Here is a 13,246-nt window from a genome sequence, read left to right on the forward strand (position 1 = left end):
CACCTTTAATTGCCAGCATAGTGGGACACATATTGAGATTGGATGCTGGACTAATTTCTGAATTTTTTTGCAAAGTGCCTTAAGGTTTAGTCCTGGGGGGGCAAAGATATAGGGGGGGGCCCAAAACAAAATGTCTTTTTTCCCATAGATATTTCCACCAAATTTGTGGCAGGAGTGGTGGCTTAGTCCCGAAAGTGTGCTTTTGTTAATTTGGTGTAAATCCATCCAGTAGTTTTTTTTTTTTAAATGACCAAACCATAAGGCAAACAAATGTCCCTGTTTGCTCTGTAGACAGGACATAGGACACTGATTGGTTCATCAACTTGCATCATGTCTGCGGACACGCAATGTGTTTGCCGATTGGCATCAGTGAGGCGTGAGGTGCGTCACATCGATGCACCCGCCATTTATGTCCTCGGACAGCGTGGCGGCGAACAGAGGAAACATGTAATTTTGGGTAGTGTTTTGGTGTACAGGAGTGCTTGGAGTTCTTGGGGAGGGTTGGGGAGAAAGAGATGGGTCAAATACTGTATTTGTTTAGGTGGTAGGTGCCCCTGATGTGTTTGCCATGTCCGCGGTCTTCGCGGATGTCCGCGGACATAATAAATGCACTACTAGCTATTTTGGTTTAGTATGATGTTGGTTTTGGTTTGTTAGTAGTGCACTGATTGTAATTAATATCCCCTATAAGCAGTCCACATACCACAGTCTAAATGTTTGGTAGCATAGATGTGTTATGCTGTGGTGGTTGTGGCCAGGGCCTTGGGTGCATGGCCGAAGACTCTAGGCCCTGTCCACAACCATCGCATCATAGCACACCCATAGAATCAAACACCCATCATATATTCACAACACTGTTTCATTTGTAGAGTTTGTATGTGAAGTTTTGGCTAGGCCTTTCACTGATTTAGAGGGAGGTAATTTTGCTGTTTATGGTTGAAAGCATATTATTGCTTGAAATGGGTGCACTGTTTGAATTATGATGCTCTCATATAAATGTAGTTGTTGCAGGGGTTTTGGTAGTGGGAATAATTCCAAGTTATTTGTGAGAGCATGTGAAGGTGTTTGGTTGTTGTCATGTTTTGCAGTGTAGTAATTGCAAAGTATTAAGGGGTCAGTAATTTTGTATCTGTTTCCTGCTATAAGGTAGAGAACTAATTGGAACCATTTGGAATCTTCATTGTCTTCTATTTTGCACGTTATGTCTACAGTTTTTGTGCTACTTTTATAAAAAGTCCTACGCCACACACACACATGGTTTGGTACTTCAGTGGAGGTACTTTTAGTATTTCTTTTTTGTATGTGTGTAATAGAAGGTTGTTATTTGTACAGTTGTTGCTTGTTTGTTGTAAAGCTAATGCATTTTGGATATGCTCTATTTCTTCGAGTAGTTGTTTGGCTGTACCATGTAGAAGAATGTTATTTAAATTGGCTAGTGCTAAAGCAGGACTTTTAGCATAGTAGAGTTTATGGACCAGATTTCTTATAGTTGAATGATGTGTTGATATCATTTTGAAACGATGGAAGGTGATTTTGCAAATAGGTCCTGAAATGCAGGCTAATGAATGTCCTTGTAATCCTGTGTATTTGTGCACTGGACAGGCATCCACATTTTGTAATAGTTTCATTTTGAATTTGAATTTGTCTTTGCTTTTTCCATATTGGTTGAGGAACTGGCGTAAAGATTTGAAAGATTTTTTGGCAATGTTACACATTGATGTGCACGCCCATTTGTAGACTGGACGTGTTGGTTCAGTAGAATGGAGAGGTGATATTGAGCTTTCTGCGGATATTTTTGTGAGCAGAGTTTCTTGTTCCATAATGGTGTTATTAAGTTTTTCATACCCTCGTCCACTGCTATGTATGGCAATTGGGTGTGTTTGCTGTTGTTTATATGCTTCTTCATTAAAACATGGTTCTGTGGTTGTGGTGTGACTCCATTCACCTCCACAGATGTTTAAGAAGCTATTTTTGTTGATATTCTGTTTATTGAGAAGTCATTTTTGTACTTTAGTAGATCGTTTTTTTAGTGGTTTTACTCTGTTTAAAACTAAAATAAATAACTTCCTTTTGAGAAGGATTGCACTGTCTATGAGAGCTTCTAGGATTAATTTTCTACTGTAGGTTTTAAGGGAGGTGCATGATTTCTCTCCTGTTTTTATAAGGTTCTGAAGGACTCTGTGGCGGAACATTTTTTGTGAAATATTTTTTTTGGTATGGTTACTTGCCACTATATCAAGATTTATAGGTGCAGCATTAGTAGTAGTGATAGTTGAAGTCTTGTTAATCACTTTAAAAAGCATGCTCGAATACAAAGGAACTATTCACAATCTTGCGAGAACTCGAATCCCCCATATCACCACCTGATAACGTACCTAAAGACAAGCAATGGTGTACCAATATCCAAAATGCCCTCGCAAATAAAGTCAAAACACTGCAATCAAAAATTGCTATAAAAAAGCCTTGCTCCCTGTAATATGCAACCTGTAACCAAGTTCTAAGCATTCTTGTTATTCTGTGCGCCCAGCTACCCAAAGGTTTTCTGGCGCCCTATAAATAATCAAACAAACAAACAAGCTTTCTGTTTCGTTTTACATTTCGATAAAGGAGGCAAAGTTTCTGTACTGGAAGTTTGTTTTGTTTTGCTTAATGACTGTATTAGCTGTTTTGTTTGAACTTTTTGTACAAAATCTGCTAGAGATGGATGCTTATTTTGGACACTTTTATTTTGATTTGCTCTACTTTTGCATTGCTTTCTACGGAGTTGCTTTTTGGAAGACATTCTTTGGGGGCTGTTGTGCAGTGTATGCGTGCTTTGTGCATGAGTGTCTGAGTATGATGATAATAGTAAATGTATAGAGCACACTTTTTTAATGTTAAGTTATTGGATGTTAAGAAATAGAAGAAATACTTACGTGCATTTTTTGCAATTTTTACAGGGCAAATGGCAGAGATTGTACAGAAAAGCATGCAATCTATGCATTTGTGACAGTGTGGGAAATAAAGCAGAAGGATTTCATATAGTGGCAGTGGTGTTGTTTGAGTTGGGAGCCTTTCTAATGATATTGTCTGTGTGTGTGCTCGAATGAAGATGCATGCAGTCATCCTGGCTGTGTGTAATTTTATAACACACTGCACAGCTTTTTTCATAATTGTATTGTTATTTCTCCCATATTTTAATATGAAATATTTTATTTTAGATAGCTGTGTGAGTAAACAAATCTTTGGAGAGCAGACAGGTTTGCAATTAACACTTCAGCATAGCAGCCAAGAAATGACTTTAAGTTCATTTTACAGTTTATACAGGGTAAGTGGCAGTTACTCTGTTTATATGTATTCCTAGAAGAGCTGTACATGTACTGTGTAGAAAATATGCATACCTGTAGTCTGTGTTCATGCATATGGATGTCCATGAATCTGCTAGTAGAAATCTTGGGGTGTTTTATAGTAGTTGTTTCTGTAGGTCCGTTGCAGTGACATCCGAATTGTAATGAGAGTGATTAATAGTACATCTAAAGTGCTGATCTGTGATGATAGAGTTAGATGTAGAGTTATTGGATGTGAATGGTGGATGATTGTGTGACTGCTTAACAGTAGCCAATGAGGAAATGGTGCAGAGAGTGATGTGGAAAGAGTAGGAGGGCTGCCCCAGTGGACACCGCTGCTGTCTGAGGACAGGGCGTGCAACATCCAGGGTTTCTCAGCGAATGCAGCATGGAAAGGGGACTGTAGGGATCAGCCAATTAGATGTTGAGGTTGTGGTTTGTGTTGAAAGAGGCTGTGTGTAGTGAAGATGGCACAGGTGGAGAAAGTCAGGGTGTTGGTGGTTAGATAAATGTTGTGCATGGTTTGGAGTAGTATGCTAAATGTAGAAACGTGGCAAACAATTTTGATGTTAAAGGAGTGGAAGTGGTGTGGAGAACTGTGCCTGGTTTCAATGTGCAGGGAATTGTACAAGTTTGTGGAGCTATGGGCAGGGTGAACATTCCATATGTAGTTGTTTTGCACTGTGGTGCTTTGCATTTGGGGTATGTCAGTGCCCCTACTTTGTTGGCAGATTTGCAACACTTGGTTCAGGCAGTAATGAAAATACTTCCAAATGCCAAGGTTATTTTTTCTGGTTTAGTATCTACTGCAATATGGGAAAATAATTTTGTTTTTTGTCCTCAGCAGGTGGAGAGAGGAAGATGTAGCGTGGGCTTTATTGAGGTAGGTTGCAGACCTTCTCATTTTCTGTTTTACAGTAATGTTGGTATCATTATATATCACCCATCTACACTTCTTTTTTATATAAGCAGTCTAGTGACCCGCATTGGTTGTGGCTCCTGCGTGGTCGATTATACCTACTGTTGTGAAGGTTTTCTTACCAAGTGATAGTCTACCTTGTGTGAATCCCGTTAGCTTGCAGTTGTTTTTGGTACCATCTGCATTATAATGTAAAAGCATTACTATTACATATTTAGTATGTGTCTTTATTTGTAAGGTGGCAAGACCCCAACAATGTTCATCTCACTAGTGACCGAAAGTGGGCTAGTACAAACACTTGTGTGCAAATTATGGTCCTCTAATATATAACTGTAGTCATTGGGGTCAGGGGACTGCGGCCTGGCTGCAGGGGGTTGAAGCAGGGTTTGCTCGGACATTCTAATACGAGCACATTCTGTCAGGGCTTGAGACTTGCTCCTTTGAAAAATGTTTACGTGATTTGCCGTGTGAACAGGAGATGGGTTGATCTGACAGCTGGTGTGGCCTGGCTGTGGGAGTCGATGGGAGAGTGCAAAGTTCTCCAGAGGAAAAAAATTAATCCGTAGACATGTTGCTCGCATTGGTGAATAGTAGCAAACCATTCACATGTTTTTTCTAAAATATTTATAATGCCACTATGGTCTGAAGGGCTATTGCCTCCCATTCTGAGTGAAGGTCAGAGCTGTTGAATTTTTGTTTCCGAGCTGAGCAAACCCACGCATCGTACACAGTATAAGGTTCAATTGTTTTTCGACCTTGAAACAAAGGGAGGATTCCGAAAGGAATGCCTGAAGGGAGGGATGTAACTATTTTAAATATGATAATGTTCACCATTCCAAAACTGGACAAAGGAACATGTAATTTCTTTTTATGAAAATTCGTTGACCTGAACGGAATGTCTGCGTTACGCCGATAGAATGGAAATGCCGAATAGTATGTAAGTTTTACTTTCGACAATTCTATAGACAAACTAGTCAACTTATAATTCGCCAATTGTTATTGGTGGCTTGCATTGTATACGGTTGTCGTTTGTGGCATATTGCAATGACACGCAATTACAACTTGTGTGTGCACTTGGCTTTGTCCTGTGCACATCGGCAGTCCAGTAGTGAGATGCGTGTAGTCCACTAGTAGGTTCCCCCAGGTTCCACAAACACGTATTTCAATGCTAATATTTAATTAAAATTCCATCTATGTGTTCTTCTTGGCCTTAGCTTGCTCCCTGATTGTAGCGTCAGCCTCCGCATCCCATTTCGAGCTGACCATACTCCATAGCACTAATTTAGGAAACAAATTCAAGAGTACTTTCCACGTTGTTTTCTCTGTGTTCCCATTGTTTCACGTCCGTGTTTATCAATAGTTGTAAATCAGGCCAAATTAATGGTTAAAATTATAAACTGTAATAAAGATCAGCTACTGAGACACATTTCTGTTATCTTTTTTTAAACAGGTAATCCTGCCTTTCTGCGATTGTCATCAATTCCAGATACCAACTGGAATAACCGTCAGCGGCAGATACACGTGAATGGGTGGATCACAGTGACTCTTTTTTGGGACGATCGCCACGGGCCGATATGCCCTTACACGGTACCAGCGATAAAGACCAACCTGACATTGTTTACAGTGGCCTAGCGCCAAGCTGATGCCAAAGCCTTGCGATTCACAGTGCATGCAATGCGCTTCTTATACCCAAAAGGAACACTGTGTGACTCATGATAAACATTTGTGCATAGAGAACAAAGAAAATAATTACCTATTTGCTTGAATATGGCAATCGCCGGTTGTTCTCGGAGTGTTTATTGTGAAATAAAAGTACTTTAAAAATTGTACAGTTTTGCTATTTCCCTTAAAAGTATGGTTTTATATTGAAAATTGAGAGGCGCTGTGTTGTGAGATGATGTGTGCTGATATTCCGGGTTCTGCGTCAAGTAACGTTATCACGTAGGTGATGACTAGGTGCGTTTGGCTATGCTGTCCAGTAACGTCCTAGAGATAGGTGGAGAATATCGCTAGGTTTGGTGATGTCAGCCTCAGGGGCGGGGCAAATGAATTAGTGCCGCCAGGGCAGTCCACCTCGGGGGATGTGGCAACGGATAAGATTATCAAAAGATGGCCACGCCCTGCTGCCTGATTTCACGTGTAAAAAAGAGGAAAAATACTGTAAGGTGCACAGGAAATGTTTGTACAATCGATCAACGTATGATTAGAAGCACATGCCCGAACACTTGGGACAATAATATTTCTGAGCGCACTATTCTTTTAATAGATCCATTTCTTTCTGCATTCACTGCAGATGATTTTCTAAGGTCTCTGTGTCTGTATTATCTGTAATGTCTGTATGGTGTGTGCCAGAATACAAGAGTTTGAAAACCATCCCTGCTTAAAACAAAAAAAACAAACAATTGCAGTGGTAAATCAAATGCAAATGAAAACCAAGGAATGGATGACACTCCATTGTCTGAATCAATGATGGCCGAATTCATTCGTCTTGCACAATTAGTAGAAAATGAAGAAGACATTTTTAACGAAGGGAAAAAAAATTGGGATGATAATACGGTCCCAAAAACAGGCAACAATGACGTTTCTAAAAAAAAACAAGACGAAAGAACCATGCAAAAGATTAGTACAGAAAAAACAGCACAAGAAGAAGAAGAAAATCATGTCCGGAGTTGAAATACAAGCTGCTGAAAATGACGGTAAGCAAAGTGATGTCATCATGAACACTAATAAGAGGAAAAAGAAGACTGGAAAATCTAACAGATTTATCCATAAACTGGAGAAATAAAAACAAGTGGCACAGATACTAAAGGGAAAACAAGGGAAAAAAAAATCTTGCAAACAAAAAACAAAGAAAACCGAAGAAGAAGAAAAAAAACACGAACGACAATAATGTTGCAAAATCTACCGTTGGTAGTCAAACAGAATTTCCAAAAAAAATCTGAAAATAGCTTCAATATTTCTCAAACCAGTAAAGCCTGCAGTTAAACTTGCTCCAATATTTGTGAGAAATAAAGGAAAAACTGCTCAACACAATAAATCACCAATGAAAAAGATTGAGGACACAAATATGGAAGGAAACTCTAAAAGCATCCATCCAATACAAGATTTGTCTCACCAAGTGCCTAGAATTAAATCAACAGAAGAAGCTATCAAAGAAATAGGAGATCAGATATGTAAAACACTGACAGGATATGTTCTATCAAAAGACAAACAGGTAACTCAACAAATTGCTAGTTATAACGGCACTTATAAAGAAATCTTAAACTCTGATCCTAAAATGGGACTGACTATTAAAGAAGTGCAAGAAGAGATGGAAAAGTCTCTGAATCAAAAGGAAAGTAATGGAAGTGATCTGATCACAATAACATTAGATCAGCAGCCTAAACCTCTGTCTTTGTATACTCCTGTTTATCCGGACAAAAATCATACTGATGAAGAAACCGACAAAAACATCTCTGAGAATCGGAAAAAAAATGATAACAAAGGAGATTCCATCAATTGAATCCAAGAAAAAAATATTAATTCAAGAGAGATTGCAGATACCACAAGCCACCCTAATCGAATAGATCAAGATTACATATGTGATGAAATACGAAGATGCATGGCAATATATAATACAGTAAATCATAAGATCCTGCCAAAAGAACATATAGCAAAAGAACCATTCATCCCTCAGATAAAATGGATAACAAACACGGATCAAGCAATCAAAAACAATTCTGGAGGCATGGCTAATTTTGCACAGAAACAAAATAAGGTGTCAGATTCCACAAGGGAATGGATTTCATCACAAAACGAAACCAGAGACAATCGCCAACTAAATTGAACATCTTATGCGAATCAAAGATAAAAATCACAAAAATGCAATATGGAAGTTTGCAACAGAACACCAGTAAACATAAAATGATAATATGCTGCAGAAGTCATCCTTTTGCACAATACGATTTGATCAGAGCCAGTATTTTAAATATATTCCATGAAATTCCCAACCTAAGAAATATCGCTTCCAATGATCTAGATAGAGACTTCCTGGATGACACGGAGCTGCTCGCATTACTCTGAATTCCAGGATGGTTCTAGATGCCCTACTAAAAGAAGCTGCTGCCTTAAATAAATTAGGCTTCATGATACATCACTAAGTGGAAAATATGCAAGACTCCCATCTAAATGTTGGTGGTAAATAGTCTTTTTTTGGAGATACCACCAAATGGGAGGAAAAGAAACGGGATATAACATTTAGTTCTACTGAAAGTGTGCAACAAGACCTCTACTATCGTCCATAACAAGCCCATGAATGGGAAACATACCATCTGATATCATGGAATTCAAGAGGTCATCGCCATCTGGTTAATTTCATTACACATGAATTGGAACTCTATGATATTGTAGTTATTCAAGCATCCTGGATGCATATTATGCATGTTTGGGACCAATACGACATATGTATGATTTCTGCTGATACCTCTACGCATGGCAGACCAACCTGTGGACTTTTGGTAGCTGTAAGAAAAAATAGAGGTTTTAGGATAACAGCATGGTTATCCCCCAGTAATCATTCTCAACTGGTAAAAGTAATTGTTCAACATCTGACGATAGTCTTATTGAACATATAATGGGGTCATGCCAATCTGTCTACTATTAGCTTTTTCAAGGAGATGGAACTTGTGTTGGAAGTAATCACACTTGATAAGAATATAACACACACATTAATAATGGGTGACTTGAATCTTCATCTTTTGAAAAAAGAAAAGGGCAACAAACAGTTAATAAAAGATGGATGGAACAATCTAATGAAAGAACGCTCATTTACTATGTTAAATGGAACTTTACCAGGAGACATTCCAGCAAAAAAGAAACATGGCAACGAGGAACACAAGAAGCTATAATAGATTATATTTATTGCAATTCATCATTTATGCCATTATGCAACAGCTTGGAAACAAAGCATAATGATCATAGTGATCACAAACAACTTTGTCTGGAATGGTCTGTAATAGAATCTGTGAAACCAGCTGACATAATTAAAAATCCAGGTCTATATATGATAAACAATCAAGGAAATAGGATCAAATGGTCAGCAAAGAAATTAACTTCCTTTCACCTTGACCTGGAAAGAAAAATACATCAAGGAAATATAGATCCAGATATATATATACTTCATCCATGCAACTCTTTAAAACAACTATGTTAAGTAGTGGCAAACTAGGAGTCAGGCATATGCATGCCTTTAATAATGAAATCAAAATGAGGAAAAATATGCTAACGAAACAAATAAAAAAACTAACGAAAACCTCGGAAATAAATCAAGTAGAAATCAAACATCTAAAATGTGACTATAGAAACTGGATTAGAAGTCAAAAACAACTGACTCTACAAAAAGATGGTGGAATGATGCTAAGGCGAATAACTTCTAAGTCATCGGCTGCAATTTGGCAATTACTGAATACTGCATCAAATGATAGACAAACAACAAAACAAATGACTACAGTGACGGAAGTAAGATGGTTTGATTATTATGAAAATACTTATAAAACTCCATTGTCAAACTGTATGTCTAATGTTAAGTACACTATGATGGTCCATGAATTTCATATTGATCGAGCAGATATATTACAATCAATTTCCAAGCTGAGCTCCTCCAGAGCACCCGGTCCGGATGGACTATCTAACAAGATCATGAAATCAGATCAGGAGAGATGGGCTGACATTCTGACTGTGATTTTTAAAACCATCACAAAGCGAGGAATTATTCCTCCCTCTTGGAGGAAAGCAATAATTATACCTATCTTCAAGAAAGGGGATAGATCTGACCCAGCAGCATACAGACCTATTGCCTTGTTAGACACACCAGGAAAACTATTCACTGGCCTGTTGCTTAAAGAATTCAACACATGGGTGAAGAATAATAACCTGGTTGACCCTTTTCAGACAGGTTTTGTTTGTGGAATTGGAACTAACAATCTAATAATCGTTAATATCTTGAAAGCAAACGCTGAGGAAAGCAATAATTATACCTATCTTCAAGAAAGGGGATAGATCTGACCCAGCAGCATACAGACATATTGCCTTGTTAGACACACCATGAAAACTATTCACTGGCCTGTTACTTAAATAATTCAACACATGGGTGAAGAATAATAACCTTGTTGACCCTTTTCAGACAGGTTTTGTTTGTGGAATTGGAACTAACATCAACCTAATAATCGTTAATATATTGAAAGCAAACACTGAGGAAAACAATCAAATGCTATATACTATGTATATTGACTTCAAAATGGCATTTGACTCGATACCTAGAGAATTTCTCATAAAAAAATTAATTAATTATCAATGTCCAGAAACATATGGTCCATATATAAACAATACCTTGCTGATAAAGCAGAAAGAGAGGGAATTACTTGATTCATGTGGTTCCCCCTCCACCTTTTCTTTTGTATTTCTCTACTGTGTTCAATCATGTTTAAATGCAGGATTGACATGCCCATGTGGTTGATGTATCTAAATGTAAAAAAAATAATAATTACATTTACCAACTTCACATGGGTACAACTGTTCAAATTCGGTTAACCACTGACGGTATGCTTACCAACCCCATCCCACCTGCTAAAGGGCTAAAACAGGGATGTACCTTTGCCTCTGCATTATTTAATTACTATATGTTTGATATAGGTAAGAATTTTAAATATGTAACTTCGGACTCTCCAAAACTAGGAAAAATGCATATCAAATGGCTGTTATATGCCGACGACCTGTTCTTAATATCAAAAAAAAAAAAACAGGGCATGCAATTGCTATTAAATGCATTGGGAGTACCTAGAAGAATTGTCCATCAGATTTGTTACAGCTGCAGCTACAGGGCGCGATTCTGCCATGGTTTCACGTCGGTGTCATATAGACATATGGGAGAGAGGCGCGATGCCTCGTTCCTGCCGTCCGACTTGTTCATCTTGGCTAGGCTGTGATTTCCGATCCCTATGCTCCAAGCTGTCTTGAACTTGGAGCATACCGGTTGAGAATTAAGCTTTCAAGTGTTTAAATGAGATGACAGGGTTACATGTAGAGTTTATGGGTGTGATCAGTGGTTGGATGTGTGACTGTTTGAAAGTATCCAATGAGGGAGTGTTACAAACATAAAAGCAACATGGGTAGAAGGGCTGCACTGTTCTATGGCGTCCACGGACATCTGCGATAGTCTGCAGTGCGGCACATGCCATCCAGGTATTTTAAGGATGCCTGGCATGGAAATAGGACTGTGGAGAAAGGCACACTTCTATCGACCAATCACATCCAAAAACTCTACATGTAACCCTGCCACCTCTGTTCAAAACTTCAGATGTACATTTCAACTCTCAGAGTACATGTCTACTGTCATTCCCAACCTACTGCATCCAAAACTATTGGGAAATTCTGCATGATAACACCCACACACCCATGCATAATACATGCATAAACAGTCCACTACTTTGAAACACAGACTTTCTTTTTTCCCAACAGACAGAACAGAATGCTAACTAAAGATCAACTCCATAGAATACAAAGACATTATAGAGCAGATAAAAAAGAACAAGCCATATAGTTATCTGCCTCTAAAACAATGGGCCTCATTACAAGCTGGGCGGTAAGGGGTTAACGGTGCCAGTAAAGGTGCCGGAGCCGTTAACCCCTTACCGACCTATTACAAGGTCCGCTCGCGGGACCCGCTCTGGATGCCTGGTTTTACCAGACATTGTTAGTGGGTCCCACGAGCTGCCCAACATGATAACAACGGGCTCGTCATTAACTTGCCCGTTATTAGCATGCTCCCCATTTCCATTGAGCCCTATGGGGGCTCAAATGGGAATGGGGATGGTCCGGGTTCCCTTAATGGGGAAATACTGGGCCCTCGAAGGTCGGAATGGCCCGGTATTTCCCCATTCAGGGAACCCGGTCCCAAACCCGAGTTTGGAGCCTCCAAACTCGTAATGAGGCCCTATATCTACCAAAGTGGATGTAGCCACAGTAAAACATTCCAGAAAATTAATTTTACAAAAAATAGTTGTAACAATCTCATGAAAAATCTAAAAAGTCACGTTCTACGCTTAAAAACTGCTGCGGAAAACATATCATCTAATCTCTAATTGCTAGCACATTTCTACAATAGAAAATTATTTTTATATTAATTTTAAACTGAATTAAACTACTAACCAAAATAATTAATAAATTACGAAAAGTACTTTAAACATGCGCAAAGTCAATATTGAAAGATTTTCAAACTTTTGTGAAGGTGAATGGTTTACACAAGCAGCACAGAACCATATTTCAATGAAGAGGTTTTTAAACAATAACAAATCAACCCAATTGCCATAAACAATAATGGGTGAGTGGGGTGTGGCTAGGCGGCCATGGACTAGGCTGCTCTCTATAAGAGCTCAGAGGATCGGTATACCGATTTGCAGCACTGCACTCACTTCTAGCAAGGAAACCGACATGAAACTGACATAAATGCTGTAGGAACATTGGGAGCCTCTGATGCAAGCAGCTGTATGAGGATTGCAAGGGAATAGCAGGAGTTATGATACTTTGTTGCTCGCCATGAGAGATCTTCAAACTCGATACAAAATGGCAGCCGCTAAGACGAAGGAATCCCCAAAAAACCCAGAAAATATACCAAGTCCCAATGAAGACAGTGGAACTTGCACCCTTGGCATAACAGAACTACAGCTAATTGCGTGGACCAACGCTCACCAGGTGACTGGACCGTCACGAGGGACCGACCTAAGGGGGCCCGTGAGTCCATTCACTGCGGTGTGCAGAAGTACAGTGCGCATGGGGAACGGGGCCCCTCGCACATTGGCGGCATCGGCACACTGAGGATAAAGTATGTGTGCAGGATCTGGAGGCACTCGGCAAGGAGAGAGACGCAGGGGGAGCCAGGGATACTGTGTGGGTGAGCGGAATGCGAGCCCCCGTGGCTGCTAAAATGTGGATGTGATTCCGGCCGCGTAACGGGGAAAGGAGACGC

The sequence above is a fragment of the Ambystoma mexicanum genome, chromosome 4p (assembly GCF_040938575.1).
Source record: "Ambystoma mexicanum isolate Mex_15411 chromosome 4p, UKY_AmexF1_1, whole genome shotgun sequence".
Lineage (NCBI taxonomy): Eukaryota > Metazoa > Chordata > Amphibia > Caudata > Ambystomatidae > Ambystoma > Ambystoma mexicanum.